The following is a 20,127-nucleotide window of genomic DNA, read 5'->3' on the forward strand; positions in this document are numbered from 1 at the left end:
CAAGAGACAAAAAAATAAGGGACAGATTATTCTGCTCTCTTTTTAATATTGCATTCTTCCACAGACAAACCACTGAGTAAGCTATCTTCATTTTTGATTCAGAATTGTCTCGAAAATGTGGCTGGCCCTCCAAAAATGGTTCGCCGATTAAGATCTGGAGATTTATTAGTGGAGATTAATGAACACAGACATTCTGAGAGACTTAAAGTTTTACCTTTGGTGGAGTTCCCACAAAGGTTACCCCACATGCCACCTTAAACTCCTCTAAAGGAGAAATATCAGAATGGGATCTCCTAAATGTATCAGAAGATGAATTTGTCCATAAATTAAACAACCAAAATGTAATCCATGCCAAAAGAATTTTATCAAAAGAGATGGAGAGTCTGTCCCTACTCGGACAGTCATACTGACGTTTAAAACACAAATTCTTCCCCACAACTATAAAAGCTGGATACCTCAGATGTCATGTTCGACCAAAAACGGTGTTCACAGGACGCCGCTAGTTAGTACACCGGACCGAACCTATTGGTAACTCTCTAGGAGGCTTCCGGATCAGTTAGTGTATAATCTTGCTACCTCTACTCTGCCAGATAGTGACTGGAGGGAGTCCGAGTAGTGTGTATGCGGGAGGCATTGTCGAGGCCACGTTATGTCAAGGATATGGGTATATTCTTACCATGTGTACACCATATCCAAAAATTTCATTACTTCATAGCATGTCCTACCCACTTTTTCTAACTATTGAATACACAATGAATTGTCAAACTAATAGAGCAAGCTTATCTACGAAAAGATCTAAACCTCCCAAGCACTTCTTAATTCATTTCACAAATATACGTGGTCTCAATTCTAATCTCAACGATGTCCATTTCCACTTGCAGTCTGCCAAACCCCATGTACTTTTTCTGACAGAATCTCAGTTATCGGTTGATTCAACTACTGCTCATCTCAGATGCCCAAATTATTCGCTGTATGATTCCTTTCGCCTTAAAGGTGGTATTGTGCATATGTCCGTTCTGATATTTCCTGTCAGAGACTTGGCAATTTGGAATCTCCTCTCTTTGATCTTCCCTTTCTTAAAATCTCTCTAACTCATTGTGTCAAATTCATCTGTTGTCTCTACCGTTCTCCCAACTCCTCTAATCACTTGAAGCTCTTTGACTTCCTCTCTTTGCAACTTGACTTTCTCCAGTCCAACTTTCTTAACAGTGAGGTAATTTTCCTTGGTGATTTTAATGTTCACAACTCCAGCTGGCTTCCGTTTTCTAGTCACACCGACCCAGGTGGTTGAGAAGTTGGGGCTTTTGCAATTACTAAAGACCTTGCACAGATTGTTCATTTACCTACAAGAATACCGGACAATCCTAATCATACAGCCAATACGCTTGATCGTTTTCTCACAAACAACCCATCTAAGTACACGGTCGAAGTGAGAGGTCCTTTAGGCACTTCAGATCACAATTTGGTGATTGTCTCTTCTACAATGGAACCTTTATCTCATGGCTTCTCCGAACCTCGTGTTGTGGAATCCTTTATCCCACACTCCACTTTAAAATCTCCTCCTTTATCTAAACCTTGGTTTTCCAATAAATGCGCTAAGGCTGTTCAAAAGAAGAATGTTGGATATCGTAATTGGCTTGTTTCTAATTCTTCAGTTTCATTTTCTGCCTACACCAAAGCTGGCAACAATTGTAAAGCAGATATTAATCAGTCCAAACCAGAGTTTGAACAGGCTAAGAGTAGAAAACTTGCTTCTTGCCCTAATGGTAGCTGAGCATTCTGGTCTATTGCCAAAGCTATTGGCCGCAACTTTTGCCCATCTCTGCTCTCACCTCTGTCCAAACCAGATGGTTCTGTTGTCACTTCAGCAAAGGATAAAGCTGACCTGCTAGCATCCCATTTTTCTTCCAACTCATCTATTAGTGATCTTGGTAAAACACCTTCCACCATTCCCAACGTGCTCCATTCAATGCCTCCTGTGGTCTTCCGTCAAAAGGATGTCAGAAGGATTTTGACGAATCTTGATGCTAAGAAAGCTCCAGGTCCCGATGGTATTTCTTCACTAGTTCTCAAAACCTGTGCTCCTGACCTTACTCCTATTCCATGCCGTCCTTTTATACTTTCTTATTCCAAACGTGTTTTTCCTTCTGCTTGGAAATTTTTCTCATATCCAGCCAGTTCCTAAAAAGGATGACAAATCCCTCCCATCCAATTATCGTTCCATTGCAATTAGTTCTACTCTTTCTAAAGTTATTGAGAAATCAATTAACCGTCAACTCTTAAACTACCTAGAAACCTTCCGTCTGATCAACGATCGCCAGTATGGATTCCGTCAATGTCGATCCACTTGTGATATTCTGGCTTATTTTACCCATTTATGGACTAATTCAATGGAAAGGTTCGGTGAAACACAAGTAGTTGCTCTTGACATCTCAAAGGCTTTCGATCGTGCTTGGCATAAAGGTCTTCTAAACAAGCTTTCATCTTATGGTTTGCCAACCGTGTTTAGTAATTGGTTATCCAGTTTTCTCTCTGATCACTCACTGAGGGTGATGGTAGATGGCTCTCTGTCTTCTAACTTATCCACTAATGCCGGTGTCCCCCAAGGTTCAGTTCTTTCCCCCACTCTTTTCCTCTTGTATATTAATGACCTTCTTGCATTGACTGGAAATCCAATCCATAGTTCTGCCGATGATAGCACATCGAATTCCACTTTCCATTTTGAGAAAACTTGCCCTGCTCAATCAGCTTCAACTTCTCGAAAATCTGCTACCAATTCCTTAAATGCCGATCTTCAGGTAATTCTCCAGTGGGGCAAAGCTAACTTAGTTGATTTCAACCCTTCTAAAACTCAGTCTTGTCTTATATCTCGCAAAAAGGATTTTTTTGCTCCTATGCTTATCTTTAGTGACACTCCGATTTCTAGGCAAAATGATATTTCTCTTTTGGGGATTACCCTGACTTCTAATCTTTCTCTCTCTCTCTTGGCACAAGCACACTAGAAAGATTGCTTCCTCTGCATCTAAAAACTTGGTTTTCTCTTTCGCTCTCGGCGTTACTTTTCTTCCAAACAGCTGCTCACTCTGTATAAATCGCAAATCCACCCTATCATGGAATATTTTTCCCACATCTGGGGTGGTGCCCCCAAAAACCTCTCTCAGTCTTCTTGATTCCATTCAGAAGAGGACAGTTAGGTTAATTAATGATTCATCTTTAACAGAGTCTCTCCACTCGCTGTCTCATAGACGTACTGTTTCTGCTGCATGCCTCTTCTACAGATACTGCCATGGGCACTGTTCTTCTGAATTGGCTTCTATAATTCCCGCTCTCTCTTTCAAAACAGTCCGAACACGTGCCGCCACCAGCCAACATCCATTTACTGGCCAAGTTCAAACTCACAGAACCAACTTTTCATCTTCCTAGTTTATTCATTCAACTGCCGTTTTCTGGAACAACCTTCCTTCATACATATTTCCTGAAAATTACAGTCTACAGAAGTTCAAATCTAATGTCAACAAATATCTTCTTTCGTCTTCTCAACCTCCAACCCAAGCACGGTACCAAGTACTATAGGTTCTAATACCTCTCGTGTTTGGGGTTTACATAAAAAAAAAAAAAAACATTCCCAATCCGGTACGGTACTTGAAGTGCCAAAAATTTGGTCATTCGCAAACTGTGTGCATGCAGAGGTGTAGTCACTTGTGCTTCTTGTGATTCTAAAGAACACACACATACTGACTGTAACAAGGAAACTGAAAACTGTCCTAACTGCATGGTAATCATTCTGCCTTCTCTAAGGACTGCGAGCAGTGGAAACAAGAGAAGAACATTCAGAAATATAAAATAGAGCATAAGGTGTCATATCAAGAGGCAAAGAAACACTTTGCAATTCCTCCTAAATCAGCTACGTACGCATCAATCACTCAACGACTACACTCAGTATCAACTCAGACTGACTGCTCAGTCCCTCCAAATATCTCTATATCTGGTTGGACTAAATCAGTTCTTTCTTCATCAAAGGAACAATCTCCCTCTAGATATGAAAGTCAAGGAGTAAATACACCAGTAACAATACCTCCAGATAAGAATCCTAATCAGCAATCGAAAGAACAAATCAAGAGCTCTGTAAGATTTGATACCATGGACATCGATGAAAAAGCAGGCGAAGACGATACATTTCAAAGCAAATGACATTGACACAGGCAGACCAGTTTTCTCAAAGAAGGAAAAGGCAAAAATAGATAGGCGTAAGCAGACACCAGTTAAAACCAAACAGTGGGTACAGTTATTTAGTGGAATTGCCGTGGGCTTCGTGCTGACTTAGATGACTTTTACGATCTCCTAAGTAAATATAAGCCTGTTACAGTATGCATTCAAGAAACCAATCTGAAAAATACAGTATCTATGACAATTAATCATTATACTATATATAGAAAAGATAGAAGTTCTTCTAATTCAGCTCATGGAGGAGTAGCAGTCATAGTGAACTCTGTAGTTCCCTGCAGACCTGTTCTCATGCAAACATCTTTAGAGGCGATTGCAGTTCGTGTCACCATTGGTATAACAGTAACATTAGTTTCGTTGTATCTCTTACTGATTTACATACACCCTTACTGATTTAGATGATATAATAAAACAAATACCTGTTCCCTTTTGTATTATGGGTGACTGGAATGGCCACCACCCCCTATGGGGTTCTCAACATCTTGACTCTAGAGGACAGATAATATTCTCTCCAACGATATTTCCTATCATAGACTGGACTCTTACTGATAACCTTCGTGGTAGCGATCACTTTCCCATAATCTGCACTTTCAGTTCAAGTTTTACTCCCCAGAGAGACATTAGGACAACCTGGAAATCTGACATGGCTAACTGGACTAAATACCAGGAAATAGCTAATTCCGTCATTGCAGCCCTCACAGTTGATTCTTCAGTCAAGTACATGGCACAAAAAAGTATGAAAGCATCCCAGTCTGCTATTCAAAAATCCGGCTTCATCCAAAAATGTGGTGGAATGAAGCATGCAACAATGCTAAAAAAGAAAGGTATAAGTACTGGAATCTGTTTCGAAAATATCCAATCACAGCCAAACCTCCTACAGTTTAAGAGAACCAGAGCTAAAGCTCGTCATATAAGACGAAAGGGTAAAAAGAAGCATGGGCACTTTATACTTCCACCATAAAAAGATCCACAGATACTTCTATAATCTGGGAAAAAAAAATCAAACGAATTAATGATAAATACTCGCAAACAACTCCTCCTATTCTACTTGTAAAAGGGAAGGAAATTTCTGAACCTGTAGAAATTGCAAATGCGATAGGTACTTCGTTCGAAACACTTTCAGCTGTTGCTGCATATGAATCAATATTTCAATTGTTAAAATCCCGGACAGAAAAATACAAACTAAATTTTAATACTACCGTCCCACATTCGTATAACCTACCTCTGACCATGTTTGAATTGCGCAGTTGCGCTTGCCCGAGTGAAGAGTAGTGCTCCAGGCCCTGATGGAATTTTTTACACCATGATCTATCATTTAAGTGAGGATTCGTTAACTTACAACCGTATAACAGAATTTTCTTAGAGGAGCATTGCCCTGCTAGCTGGTGCCATTCTTATATGCTAGCCTTCCCGAAACCAGGAAAAGACAACACAGATCCCAGACATTACCGTCCTTTTTTTCTAACCAGTTGTCTGGGAAAAACATTGGAAAAAATAGTTAAAGCTAGACTGACATGGTTTCTAGAAACGGAAAACATTCTAAGTCCAAACCAGCATGGTTTCCGGAGAAAAAGATCTACGCTTGATCTCATTATCAAAGCAGAAACAAATATCCGGAACGCATTTCCTCAGAAATGAGCATCTAGTCATGATATGCGCTGACATAGAGAAAGCCTTCGATACAACTTGGCGATATGGGATTCTTCAGGACTTACATAAATGTGGACTTCGGGATCATCTGCCGAAATTCATTAAGAACTTTCTAGGCAATAGATCGTTTCAGGTCAGATTCATTCTTCATTGTCTCGAGCATATGTACAAGAAGAGGGAGCTCTCCCAAGGCTCAGTATTGAGCGCCGCACTCTTTGCCGATAGGATTGATGCAATAACCAAGTGTATACCTGATACAGTTGATGCATACCTGTATGCTGACGATCTTGCCATCTCATGTCATTCTCAAAATATGCGACTAATTGAAAGACAACTACAAGGTACCATTAAAAAAATAGTCTATTGGGCCAAAAACAATGGACATCGACTTTCTAAACCAAAAACAACTTGCCTACACTTCTGTTGCAAACGTTCTTTACATCCTGATCCAGACCTTCAGTTCGATTCTCATTGTATTACTTTCCAGCCTAGTATTAGATTCCTTGGTGTAATACTTGATAAAAAATTAAACTTCCTGGAACATATAAAACATATTCATACAAGTTGTCTTAGAAAACTAAATCTTCTCAGAGTAATTTCTTCTATGTCATGGGGTGCTGATCGTTATGTGTTGCTACACCTATACCACTCGCTGATCAGATCCTGGTTAGACTATGGATCTCCTGCATATGACTCGGCCAGATCGAGTGCACTGAAATGGCTCGATCCTGTACATCATAGTGCACTACGAGTTGCACTGAGGGCTTTTCGCACTTCCCCAATTTTAAGCTTCTATACCGAACCCTATGAACCGCCGCTACACCTTCGGCGAAAAGTTCTGCTACTAAATTATGCAGCCAAAATCATCAGTCTCCTACATCATCCCATATGGCAATATCTCTTCATGCCAAAATGGAGAGACCTTTATGAACGTAAACCACGGCTCAGCAAACCATCTGGTATTAGGCTTCAAGCTGTAATCACAAACTGGGACCTGAATTTCACTAACACTCTTCAGGATACTACCATGGAAACCCAACCTTGGCAAATGCCTCAGATACATATTGATAGACAACAATGGGGAAAGAATAACCTTCCAGATATCAACATTAGGCAAATACATATGGCTCACTCCACTGAGTTCAGAAGTTTCTTTCAAATATACACAGATGGATCCAAGCCTGGTAGTAAAGTTGGTACAGCTATAGTACTACCAAATGCCACGGTCCACAGACGGCTCCCATCAGAATGCAGTACTTGTACCGCAGAGTTATATGGTATTCTACTAGCCCAAGAGAATATAAAAGAAGCCTCGTATGCTCAATCGATCATATATATATGGACTTGTTAAGTGCTGTTCATGCTCTACAGTGTGAATCCTTCCCTAGTCATCCTCTGATACATAAAATGTGGGAACTGTTATTAGAATTTCATGGACATGGACAGCTCGTAATATTTTGTTGGATTCCTGAACACGTTGGAGTCCCAGAAAACGAGCAGGCAGATTTAGCTGCTAAAATTGCTACAAATGTGATGCTATCTAATTTCAGGACTCCTTATACTGATCATAAATCAATTATCAAACAGACATGTAAAGAACAGTGGACATGCATGTGGAGAGATCAAACAAATAATAAACTACAGTATTTTGAAATCAAGAGAGAACCCAAACAATGGCAATCCAGCCTGAGACGAAACAGAAAGGAAGAAACCATACTAGCCAGGTTGCGCATCGGTCATTCATTCCTAACTCACTGCTACCTGCTAACAAACGATGATCCTGCACAATGCAGTAACTGCTTATGCTCATCAACAGTAAAACATATAATCATAGAATGCTCGTTCTATCTAAAAGAACGGAAAACTGCTTTCTCCTCTCAGTTTCATAAATGCATCGAGTTATCATTATAGTGTGTTCTAAGAGATCGCGAAGACATGGATGACATATTTCTCTTTCTAAAATTGATAAATAAATATCACATTATCTAAACCATATCACTTTTAAGACAAAGAAAGAAGATATTAGACAGTAATTAGTGCATTATAACCTAAGTCGCTGATGCACCAACAAATCTAACAACAACAATAATTTATAGATATGATTAACCGACACCTCATGGCCTTAGTTGCTTTGGCAGAAAAACAACAACATATTTCATATGCTATAACTCTATATTAATTCCATTAATTTGGAGATCAAAGTTTTGTAAAATTTTGATTATTCTTCTCGTGAGTAATGAAAGGTTTCTTTAAGGTAATACACAAAATTTTATTGAAGTGAACTCACTGAATATACAAATTAGTCTGTATGCCAGCTGTTACATGACTATATAAAAATCAAAACTTAAAACATTGTATGCGTTTTTTCCTATTTTTTTCTTAATTTATATATCACTACTATTTTGATGTTAACGACAACATTCGTTAACACCTCTCGTTTTGGGAACACCTCTTCTAAGGAGTTTAGTATAAAATCATTAAAAATTTAAAGGGACAGTTGGGAACTTGAGAAACACACATAATGAGCTTACCTGATATGTCCTAAAGCTTAAAGCTTCTTTTCAAATTTTATATTAAACATGCTATTAAAAAACAGCACATTTGTAAAAACCATACTTTAAATATAACAGAATTCCAAAACATGAATAAATCTCTGAGAAAAATATTACGTTACAAATATCAATACAAGTTAAGTAAAATATAAAATGGACAGGAAAATTAAAAAAAAAACTGCAGCACTCATGGGTGTGGTACCCAACAACGGAAAATGTACTTTGCCGTGTACGAATTCCATACCCAAAGTTACGGAAAACTTTTGGCGTGTGCGTCATCAAAGAAATGGAAACGCGCGATGCAGGTTGGGAATAAAATTTAACAGGTCGGACCGACCCATTGTAGTTGTTCAGTAGGAAGGTTGGCAGGATACAAGCATATTTTCATTACTGGAATGCATACTTGTATTGCAAGTACGCTGATGTCCCATTGGAGGCTCAGAATACGTTCTTGAAGAAGAAGAGACCTCGTTCAACATCAGTAAATCATGTACGATGTGCAGCGTTCATTTATGTATTTCAACTGAAACAGCTTAAACTAGTTCTGATTGATAATGCTCTGCTCATCGTAACACTATGCTTTACTCAAATTGAACTTCATTCGAATTCGCTAAAGAGCTTAATGACAAATCAGTGTTTAGCAGGGTATTAAGGAATATTGCAAGTATTTATACTTGCAATATTCCTTAATACCCTGCTAAACACTGATTTGTCATGATATCTTAATACCATGCTAAACACTGATTTGTCATGATATCTTAATACCATGCTAAACACTGATTTGTCTACTTTTCTACTGAATAGCTAGTGTGTTAAATTTTATTACTATCCTGCATTCCACGTAACCATTTATTTGATGATGTACACGAGAAAAGTTCCTGTAATTTTGGGAACTGAATTCATGCAATTATAGATAATATATTCAGTTGTTGAGTTCCATACATGACTGTGGAACTCAACAATCATGAATATATGAAGTTTTTTATTTTTGTTTGTTTCCTTTTACAGTAATAGTATTCGCCGTATAGTGCAAGGAAGCCACAGGATTTTTTGCTGGACTGGCTTTTATCTAATTAGTGATGGCTTGTTGCATAACTTACTTTTCTAAGAGTCTTACTTACGAATTTATTTGAATTCTGTTATGTTTAAGGTTTGGTTTTTGCAATAGAGCTGTGTTTTTTGGTTATTTTTATGGTATATTTACTCTGCAACGCGAAACAAAGCATTATGCCAAGTCAGATAACCCATTATGTGTGATTTTCAACTTTGAAAATGTCTTTTTAACCTTATATAATGATTTTAAAGGAAACTGTACCCTGGAACACGCGCTTCCTCTGTCCAAAAGTTTACTTAAACCTAAGATACATGAATATTTCAAGCATTTTGTTTTCAATATTTTATTTTTTCAAGAGAAAAAAAATGTACTTAAGATAAAAAAAAAAAAAATCTGAACTCTAACTTCAAAGAGGCAAAACATGCACATTCTGGCAAACTTTACTCTTGCGGTTATCCTTAAGGTTACGCAGCATTACCGGCAACTCGTGGCATACTTACACTTCATATAACAAATAAATTTCAATCTAGATTGTCCAAAACCCCTGTTTTTACAATTACTGTTTTTAATATTATTAGTGCCAAATAATGCAATAAAGCGAACTTATAGGATCAGTCAAAATAAATAAAAAATAATAAAGCTTCCCGCATCACCTGTCCATCCCCTCCAATAGTTTGTCTAGTTCTTCCTTGAATTTATTATAACTACCCATTTCCCCAAGAGCTGATGGAAGTTTTCTCCAATAATTAACTGTCCGCTTGCTGAAGTAAACTTTTGCACATCTATCCTGCAATCGTCTGTCCTCAATTTGAATTTATGTCCCTTCATGTGTGGAGTTTGGGCAAGGGAAAGGAATGCCATCAGCGTTGAGCTTACTCGATCCATTCAAAGCCTTAAACGCTAACTTGCCCACGGCATGAGTTTTTTACATGCCGTGGGCAAGTTAGTTGGGTGAACGTCGCATGTTTCTTTCCCAAACTCAGGTTATTCATCCAGAAAGCAAGCAAACCAACCATAGAATATACTGAAATTATAGATAATGATCCTTCATGGCGTTAGAGGAAATTCAGACAATCGAATTATAGGGGCGGAAACATTTTAAGTTTACAAAATTTTGAAAATTAAGAAAGTTCCATTAAGCATAAAACGAAAGAAGACAAGAGTGTGGACATAAAAAAGAAAAAAAATATTCTCCAGTAATGAGCAGGCACATTTATTTATTTATTATACTAGCGGTCAGAGGCAATTTTTCTGGCAACAGATATAGCTAAACACTGGTGTTCAAAGAAAGTGTATTACCCCTTAAAATTGTAATTGTCGTCCGAATAACATAATTAAATGGCAATATTTTTACAGATTGCATCAGATAAGATTGAAACACATAGGTGATGACGTAATATTGCATCAGCTGTTACTTTCAGCTATAAAGCACGCTCTGCAAGAGTTGCAGTCATTCTTTGCTTGTGTCAGGATGGCGAGTTACGTGCAGTTGACGCCGCGAAGAAAGAGTGCTATTGTTGCTTTACGTGAGGAAGGATGTTCTTCCCTTCATATTGCTTATGGAGTGTCTTGTAATCAGTCGACAGTGAGTTCTTTCCAAACTCAAGAATACTGGTTCTGCTGATAGGAAAAGAGGAACCGGACGCAAACGATTCTCTACGCCAAAACAGGACCGCGTTTTGAAGCACTTATGCCTTAAAAACCGTAAAGTTTCTTCGTCTGAACTGAAAAGAGAATGGGAAGAACATATAGGAGTGGTACCAAGTACAGTAACAGTCAGAAGACGCCTCTTCAAAAATGGACTTTTCGTCCTGAAGTCCCTCCTCACACAAAAAAATGGACTTCCGTGATGAAGTCCCTCCTCACACAAAAAAATGAAAAAGGCCCGATTAATTTGGAGCAAGGAGAATGTCAAATGGATCCCCGAGCAGTGGAAGTCAGTTATTTTCTCGGATGAGAAGAAATTCAACCTGCATGGCTCTGATTGGAGACAAACGATTCGCCGTAAACGTGGTGAAGAATACCATCCAGACTGTATGGTGTCTACAGTGAAATTCCGTACCAGCCAAATGATGTGGAGGTGCACTTCATATCACCTGCAGTTTTTAAAAGGTTCCGTAAATGCCAATGGATACCTAGCTATATAATGGAAGGCAAATTGCTGCCAACCATTAGAGACCATTTCAACCTGCCAAGTAACTACATCTTTCAGGACGACTCTGCTCCTTGTCATCGGGCGAAAAGTGCAAGTACGTACTTCTGTAGTTACTTTAGCTTCATTTCTGCATTGGAGGTTCGACAGTAATGTGTTTACATTTGTTACAGGGGGAAAATGGTTGGAAGAACAGTCCATTACAACTGTTAGCTGGCCAGGAAACAGCCCGACCGAACCTAAATCCTATAGAGAACTGTTGGCATCGTGTGGAATCTGCAGTTGCCAGAAAGAAACCAAAAACTCATCATGTACTTGAGGAAGCCATAATTCGTGTTTGGAACCACGAACTATCAGTTGATTATCTTCAGAAATTGGTCTTGTCAATACCTCGACGGTGTGCTGCTGTCATCAGGGCCAGAGGTGGTTCAACTAAATATTAGTTTGCACCTGGTGAACTTTCATTTTGTTTTCTACTTAAAATGATAAACTGAGGCAAAGTGAGGGCTTCTGATAACATTTCAGCAATAATTGTCGTTTTTTACCAAAACTGTTGTATAAAGGTTGCAAATGCTTATTTTGGAATATTTTGAGAGCACCTGTCAAATATTACTTAGCTTTGCCTTAACTATTAATAAATATCTTTTGTTTATATTCCTATTTGTGATGCTAGTCATTAATGTAACATGCCATCGCGAAAAAGGGTCAGAAATGTGAAATTCCTAGATGAGCACTTTCTTTGAACACCAGTGTATAACGCTCAGCAACATCAACATCCATTGGGGCGCAACTCAAGATCAGGTCTCTTCCACACGGAAAGGACAGAGATCGTGATACTTTTAGTCGACAAGGTTGTGATATGCGCATGTGTGCTTTTATAAGTGTATATACAGGATGATTCAGAACTGCTAATTTCTATAATGGGTTCCTGACAGTAAAAGGATTCAAAAATGTTCATAGGATTTTTTTTTTCTTCCAAAAATGGCGTAGTTTTTAAGAAAAACGGTGTTAATATTTCGTGACGTCACCCGTTCTAGAGAAATGGGTACGAAACGACATGGTTACATTCAAATAAAGTGACATTAGTCACTGTATTTGTTACGAGTTGTGTTTATAACATAACCAACGGGAATTCATCAAATAAAGTTTATTCATAAAAGGTGAAATATCCCTTGATTTATAAGTATCGCTTCCGCATTTAGCCTGCAGGAAGATAACGCAGGTTTTCTCAGCACACACTTTCTGTGTGAGTGATATTCAATTAATATTCACAGTGTAATGCGGAACGGTAGGCATTCCAAAGGGCAAATTAGAAAAAATGCCGTGTTTGGGATATTGCCTTAATTCATCCTGTTTAAAAAAAAAAAAAAAAAAAAAAGAAAAATCCAAATATGAATTACACAAGCAGCTGAATCTTCTTGATAATCTTAATTCCAACTTTATTTTTCATTCTGAATCACCTATGTGTGTGATTCAGAATGTTGCGCCATAAATTCTACAGTAGCTCGTCATTTCTTAGGGCCATACTTTCAGGATCTGAAAATAACGAAAAAATAAATGTTTATCATATAAACACTTGCACAATTCTGAATGGTTATGGCTATTTGAATATCTTTTAAAAAATGTAGTTTTTTTGTAGTTTTCAGTGGTAAAATAAAAACATAAACAAAATAAAACAATAAATAAAATAAGGAAGCATATATGTGAATAAACATATTAATGGGCATGTGCTTGCGTTCTTATTTCTTATTTATTTTTTTATTGAAAATTCCACGAATATTTTTTTAAAATTGAAACAGCCACAGCATTGTAACCGTTCAGAATCGGACACATGTTTATTTGAACATTTTTCACTTTTCAGGTCATGAATTGATCCTGAAAGTAGAGACCACATGTTATTAAACATGCTATATGTGTTACTAAGTGGCCTGCTATATTATTTGATTGCTCACTATTAGTAAATTTAATGAAATTAAGAACAGAATACTACTAAATGACAAAAATCTTCGAAAAACTATTTTTTTAAATCTCATCTTTTGAGCAAACTACCGTTTTTGCATGAAGTCGGTGAGTTCAGGAATACAGAACTTTCAGATTCTTTATTCTTCAGTCGAATCAGACGTTGATTCATTTTTTATTACCTTTTTGTATTATGATATACTGTAGTTTCTCCGAATTGGTCCACAGTACAAATTAAGGGAGCTCAATCGTATTCATAATAGCCCACGAAACAAAAACAGAAATCGGATTAAACTAGGGATTGAATATGAAAAGTAGCATTTTATTCTTAACGATTAAGCGATTAGCTGTATATATCCTAGTACTTTTGTATAGTTCTTTTCTTTTTTGACTGCTTTCGATTAAATCTGCTTCTGTGCTGCATTATTTCAACTTTAAGGCTAAACACATAGCCAAATGAAGAAAAAACAAAAGTAGGCATATGCTTTATAGATATTAAGTACGGATCTTATTGCCATGTAGTTATAATGGACATTACTGTAGTAGTAAGAAGGTGGTCAGTACACAGAAATCTTGGGAAATGCCGGCTAACCCAGTCGCGATTTATTTTGATGCTCCAGACAGAAATATGCCAAAAGAGGCTCTCTTATGAGAAGTGTCTCGCATTTATTAAGTTTAATTCTTCTGCTTCGCCATTTTGCCTTGAGAGCAACAAGTAAAGGAGCTTTGCTGCGTAATGTCGATGATGACCTTTCATCCAGATGCGTTGTATTAGTGGAAAACGTATTTTACGTGTGGGCAGTGCCGATTCACCAACTAAAGGGGGGGGGGAGAAGGGCGAATGAGAACTTTTAATATTTTATTCTTCTGTGTTCTTGCCTTATTTCTCAACACCCCAATGATCTGGTGGCAAGACTAGAATGGTGGATAATAAATTAACGTAAAACAGTTTCAAAAACTTACCGTTCCTTTTTAAGCAATCACACACAGCTACCAACGCAGCTGAGATACAGGTGGTTGTAGACCAAGCCTGTAATGGCCACAGAAGCTGCATCTCCATGGAAGCTGCATCCGGCTTCTTTCATCCTGGCTGTCAGCTGAAGATGCTGAGAGCGGGTTGTCCGTCATCTACTCTGGTGACTCACCGAAATCCTGTTTTACAGCTTATTATTCCACAAAGTTTGCATTTTTCTTTGATGTTTCTTTAAATGTAGCTGTGAGATGAAATGGGGACACAATAAATGTCGTTCCTGAAAACCCAGCAAGTCGCTTCTCTGCCGTTTTTGTTTTTCTGAAACTGCCCTTTTATCCTTCAAGGCACGAAGAAAATCAGGTAAAAGTCATTACGCAAGTACTGACTCACACTGCAACAAGCTGTACTTAAAGATGCTGTGCCGTTTCCGCCACAGGGCCAACGGTAGAGCAACCCCAAACAGCCAACAGAGATCGCACGTAGGTCACAGCATCACCCCTTGCTAGGTGACGTAGGCAGATTGGGACTCAATGAGTGGCTCATGGACTCGCTTGAATAGCGCTCGATATTTCCTTCCCTGTGTTCTGCGGTTGTCGCGCGCGCACACGACAGCCAGCTACGTTGCTAAGGAAACAGAGATCTGCAGTTGGAGGCGAGATACAGAATCCCACAAAGCGCCGAGGAAAAGTGCATCGGCGTATGACTTGTCTGTATCTCTGCTGCCGAACGGTAATTAAAAGATGGTAGACGCGCTGAAAGAACTTAATAATTGGCTGCGGTGTCATATTATATTTAACTAAACCAACTTACAGGAAATCTCTTTCCTTTGATGGTGCTAGGAAGGAAGAGGAACGGTCAATTAATCATCATCTGTTGTTAAACTACTATAGAGAAGTTCCTTCCAGAATTGTGAATGATTTCCAAGGAACAAAAGCTGCTTTCTTTTCTGGAACTTTTCTCCTCATTAAACCTTAAGGTATGTCACAAAAGAAGCCAGACAAAACTGACTTAAATTCGTCCCTGATAATCACTTTTAAATTCATGCACAGCTCCTTAAAATTACAAGCTGTGTGGGCTGCTATTACGGAAACGGGAAGTATATGGCTTCAGAAAGAAAAACGTTATTTTGTTATTAATTTTTGTTAGTCACTCAGAAAAAATTGAGGGCATTTAAAAATTGTCGGTGGACTATGTATTAATAGGCGGTGGTCTTTCCCTTAATTTACTCTCCCAAATATAATGCATTATTACAAGGAAACGTCTGTCTTTTTGTCGAGGGATAGGATTTAGTATTTTTCTTATGTTTGAAATCTAATGAATCGCATAAATTACTGACTGATAGCAGATATTTTTATCATTAAAGAAAGCGTAACACAGTTCTGCAAGCTGTAAATTAAATAATTAAATCTAATAATCTGGGAATTACTAGAGACAATGTTCTTTAACGGTCAATATTTTTAGTGTGCTGTTGGGTGTAGAAATAAGAAGCGTAATTGTGGTCTAGTTCCCACCACAGAATCATCGGTAACTTAACATCTAGTTATTTACCCTATTATTTTCATGCACCGATTCTTAATAGAGAATTCTACGGCAGCTCAATTGAACACGTACAAATATATGTGAAGAACGTATACACTACCTATTTACTCTGACTATCAGAGGGTATCAGGGTTATCAAAGCAAAGTACAAAACTCAACTTTTTTTCTACAGCAGTACCTGGAGTATTACAAACAAATTTAATGAATTTGAGCCTTTTATTTACCAAATCAGTTGATGCTGATGATACGAGATGAAAATCAGTTCTGTGAATACTGTGTGTTGCAAAAAAATGGGAAAGGACGGAATGATGGGTGGGGGGGCTGATTCTTCTAATCAAAAACTGCCTGAAGGTTGCAACAGTGTTCTCCTGATATCAAGATAGCATGAATACTGAGCCAGCGAAATGACTTCCAATAAAAGATGGATGATAGTGGGAGTGGTGCGGTATGTTATAAGCCATATGACTGAGTAGTATGACAAAACTCTTTAGGCTGTTTAGAAGAAACATTAACTCTGACAGCGAAAATGAAAACCCAGTTTTTTTAGATGCAGAGGAAGCAATATTTATGTGCTTATAACAAGAGAGATTAGAAGTCCGGATATGTGATCTTGTCTAGAAATCTGAGTTTCGTCGAAGATAAGCATAGGAGCAGAAGAATCCTTTTTGTGAGATAAGACAGGATTGAGTTTTAGAAGGATTGAAATTAAGTTATCTTTTCCCAACTGGAGAATTACCTGGAGATCAGCATTTCGGGAATTGGTAGTGGATATTCGAGAAATTGAAGCTGTTTATGCAGGGCAAGGTGTTTCAAACTGGAAGGCAAAAAGCAATGTGCTATCATTAGCAAAACTGTGGAGAGGATTTCTAGTCACTGGAAGAAGGTCATTAATATACAAGAGGGAAAGAGTGGGAAAAATATCTGAAACATGGGAAACACTGGTATTGGTGGAGAAGTTAGAAGTCAGAGCTGTCTACCGTTATTCGCTGTGAGCGGTAAGAGGGAAAACTGGATACACACAGAAAACAGTCGGAAATCCATAAAATGGAAGCTTATATAGAAGACCTTAATTCCAAACACGAGCAAAAAGTCTTTGAAATGTCAAGAGCATGCTACAGTTTCACCAAACTTTTCCATTAAATTTGTCCATAGATGGGTAATATAGACCAGTATATTAACAGTAGTTCGACACTGACGGAATCCATATTAGCGATCATTGATCAGATGGAAGGCTTATAGATAGTTTAGGATTTGGTGGTTATTGATTTCTCCATTATTTTAGAAAGAGTATACATTGAGTGATTACTGAATAATTATGACCACCCCTATGAAATCTGAATGCAACCCGTTGACCACGTGAAGTATGAGAGTGCGGAGTTAGTCGACATACGTCGCATAGATAAGGTGTCAGTGGTTCAGTAGGTAGTAAAATTCCAAGCGTGGTGGGTAAAAGGAAGGATTTATCGGACTTTGATAAAGGACAGATTGTGGGTGCTCGACGAGCAGGTGCCTCGATTTCCCAAACGGTTAAACTGGTGGGGTGTTCGAGAGCCGCCGTAGTTAGGGTACCAGGACTGGAGTCAAAATGGTCAAACAACGACGGCTCGTTCGTTATTTCGTTATTTGGTTTTTAGGAGCATTAGCAACTAAGGCCATATTGCTCCGGGATATGCGGTGGTCATTCCTTGACCTTTCCGCATACTCCGTATTTGGTGGTGACGGGCTCGAACCCCGGTCTAATCAAGAAGCATGTGCTACGCACTGCTGCTCCTTCCCACCTGGCTACGGAGGCGCCCGACAACGACGGCAAAACTGAAAGGTCAGCGAAACGTTGATGTTAGAGGTGAGCGCTGGGTCCGACGACTCGTACAGGGGAACAGGTGCAGCACTGTTGAAGAGTTGACTACCCAATACGACATCATGGGCCAACCCAGAACAATATCTGGCATGACCATTCGTCGCACGCTCGCACGTATGGGCTATACCATCAGACGACCCCTATGACATCCTCTCCTAACCAAGGTTCATCGGCGTAAAAGACGACTCGCCTGGTGCAAAGAGCATGCAAGTTGGTGAGAAGAAGGTGTGCTGGTCGGATGAGTCATGTTATTTACTCCACACAGTGGATGTTCGTGTACGGATTTGGCGTCAACAACATGAGGCTCTTGATCCATCATGCATGGTATCAAAGGTGGAGGCGGTTGTATGGTGTGGGGCATGTTTCACTGGCAGGAATGTGACCCCTGGTGCATGTGGAACAACGTATCACTGGTCTCCGCTATCGTTAACTCCTTGCTGAATTAACTTTTTCCCGAATGGCGATGGTATCTTCCAAGATGACAATGCGCCAAGCCAATGGGCACTTGTGCAGGAATGGTTTGAGGAACACAGTTCTGACTTCCATCATATCGATTGACCTCCGAACTCCAAGATATCAATCCCATAGGGCACTCGTGGGACACTATGGAAAGGCATATCAGGCGTCTGGATACACCAATCACCTCCATACCTGCATTGCTGACTGCATTACACACAGCTTGGTTGGCCATACCTCCCGAACGCTTCCGACATCTTGTTGAATCAATGCTACGTCGGATAGCTGCTGTACTGAGGGCAAAACGAGGACCTACGAAGTACGAGAGACATGCTCCATTTGAGAACAGACCATCACTAAGTGTTGTGATCTGAACTGCCCAGAGTATCGCTCATCTTGACCGTGTACTTGGAAGGGTTGTTTTTGAGAAAAATATCAAGAATGCTGGCTTTGTGTTTAGTATTGTCGGGTATTCTGGTAGGAAAATGAACAATCTGTGCGAGGTCACTTGTAATTGCAAAAGTCTCAATATCACAGCCATCTAGAACTGTGAACATTATAAAAGTCACCAACGAAAATTACCTCACTGTTACGAAAGTTAAGTTTACAAGTCAGAGGATTCCTAGTGATTAGTGGAGTTGGGAAAACGATAGAAGCAATAGACGAATTTTGCGGAATGAGGTAGAGAGATTTTCTCTACCCCATTCTGCAAAATTCTCGAGAAGATCGAAATTACTAAGACGCTGATAGGGAATATCAGAACGGATATACGCACAAGTACCACATTTGAAGCGAAAGGAATCGTACAGCGAATAATTAGGACAACTGATACGAGCAGTGGTTGAAGCAACCAATTGAGATTCTGTCATAAAAAGTAAGTGCTGCTTGACAGACTGAAAGTGGAAATGGACATCATTGAGATTGGAACTGAGACGACGTATATTTGTAAAATGAACGAGGAAGTGTTTGGGAAGTTTAGATCTTTACGCAGATAAGTTTGTTCTATTAGTATGACTATTGATGGTGTACTGTATTCAGCAGTAAGAATAGGTGGGGAGGACATGTTATGAAGTAATGAAATTTTTGGATATAGCATACACATCAAAAATATATCCAGCTCCTTCAGATTACCTGGTCTCGACAGTGTCCCTACCCCCGCACGCATACATACATGTATGTATGCTGGGGAATACTATTTGACAGAATAAAGGCAATGAGATTATACACCAGCTGATCCGAGTGTCTCCTAAAGAGTTACCAGTAGGTTCGGTCCGGTCCGGTGGACTATCTTACGGCCGGCCTGCGAACGCCGTTTTAGCTGTACCCTCGAAATGTAAGGAAGATTGGATCTCTCCATAATTCCCATCATAATCTCAAAACACATCAATCATACTGCATGATGGAAGAGATAGGAATTGCTGGAGCTTTTCTTTAGAGAATAAACATGGGTTTCACTACTACAAGCCTCCAAAAGCAAAGTGATGGTATTGCACCGGTTGATGAGAGTCATCTACCATTTATAATGGTAACTACATTCTTCTGTGTGATGTGAATACTACACCTCAACCTCTGCTTATATTGACTCACACCTATGTAGTCAACTCCAATATACTAAGTGCCGTATTTCAGGACTTGCACACTGCGGTTATACTCAGGGTTACCAACAGTCCCACTATCGAGAAGGTGCAAGAAGAAGAAGGTAATAGGGAA

General features: G+C 39.0%; 1 protein-coding gene across 2 annotated transcripts in view; it reads right to left on the reverse strand.

Moving 5' to 3' along the window:
• LOC150085481 (potassium voltage-gated channel protein Shaw-like) overlaps positions 1-15,031 on the reverse strand; it is a 193,065-nt gene extending 178,034 nt beyond the window's left edge. For both annotated transcript variants that reach the window (XM_090373287.1, XM_090373288.1), the window contains exon 1: positions 14,555-15,031. The gene's annotated coding sequence lies outside the window, so the exon portion shown is untranslated. The remainder of the gene's footprint in view (positions 1-14,554) is intronic.
• Positions 15,032-20,127: the final 5,096 nt, after the last annotated feature.

Source organism: Mastigoproctus giganteus, chromosome 5 (assembly GCF_048544385.1).
Source record: "Mastigoproctus giganteus isolate SK-2022 chromosome 5, ASM4854438v1, whole genome shotgun sequence".
Classification (NCBI taxonomy): domain Eukaryota; kingdom Metazoa; phylum Arthropoda; class Arachnida; order Uropygi; family Thelyphonidae; genus Mastigoproctus; species Mastigoproctus giganteus.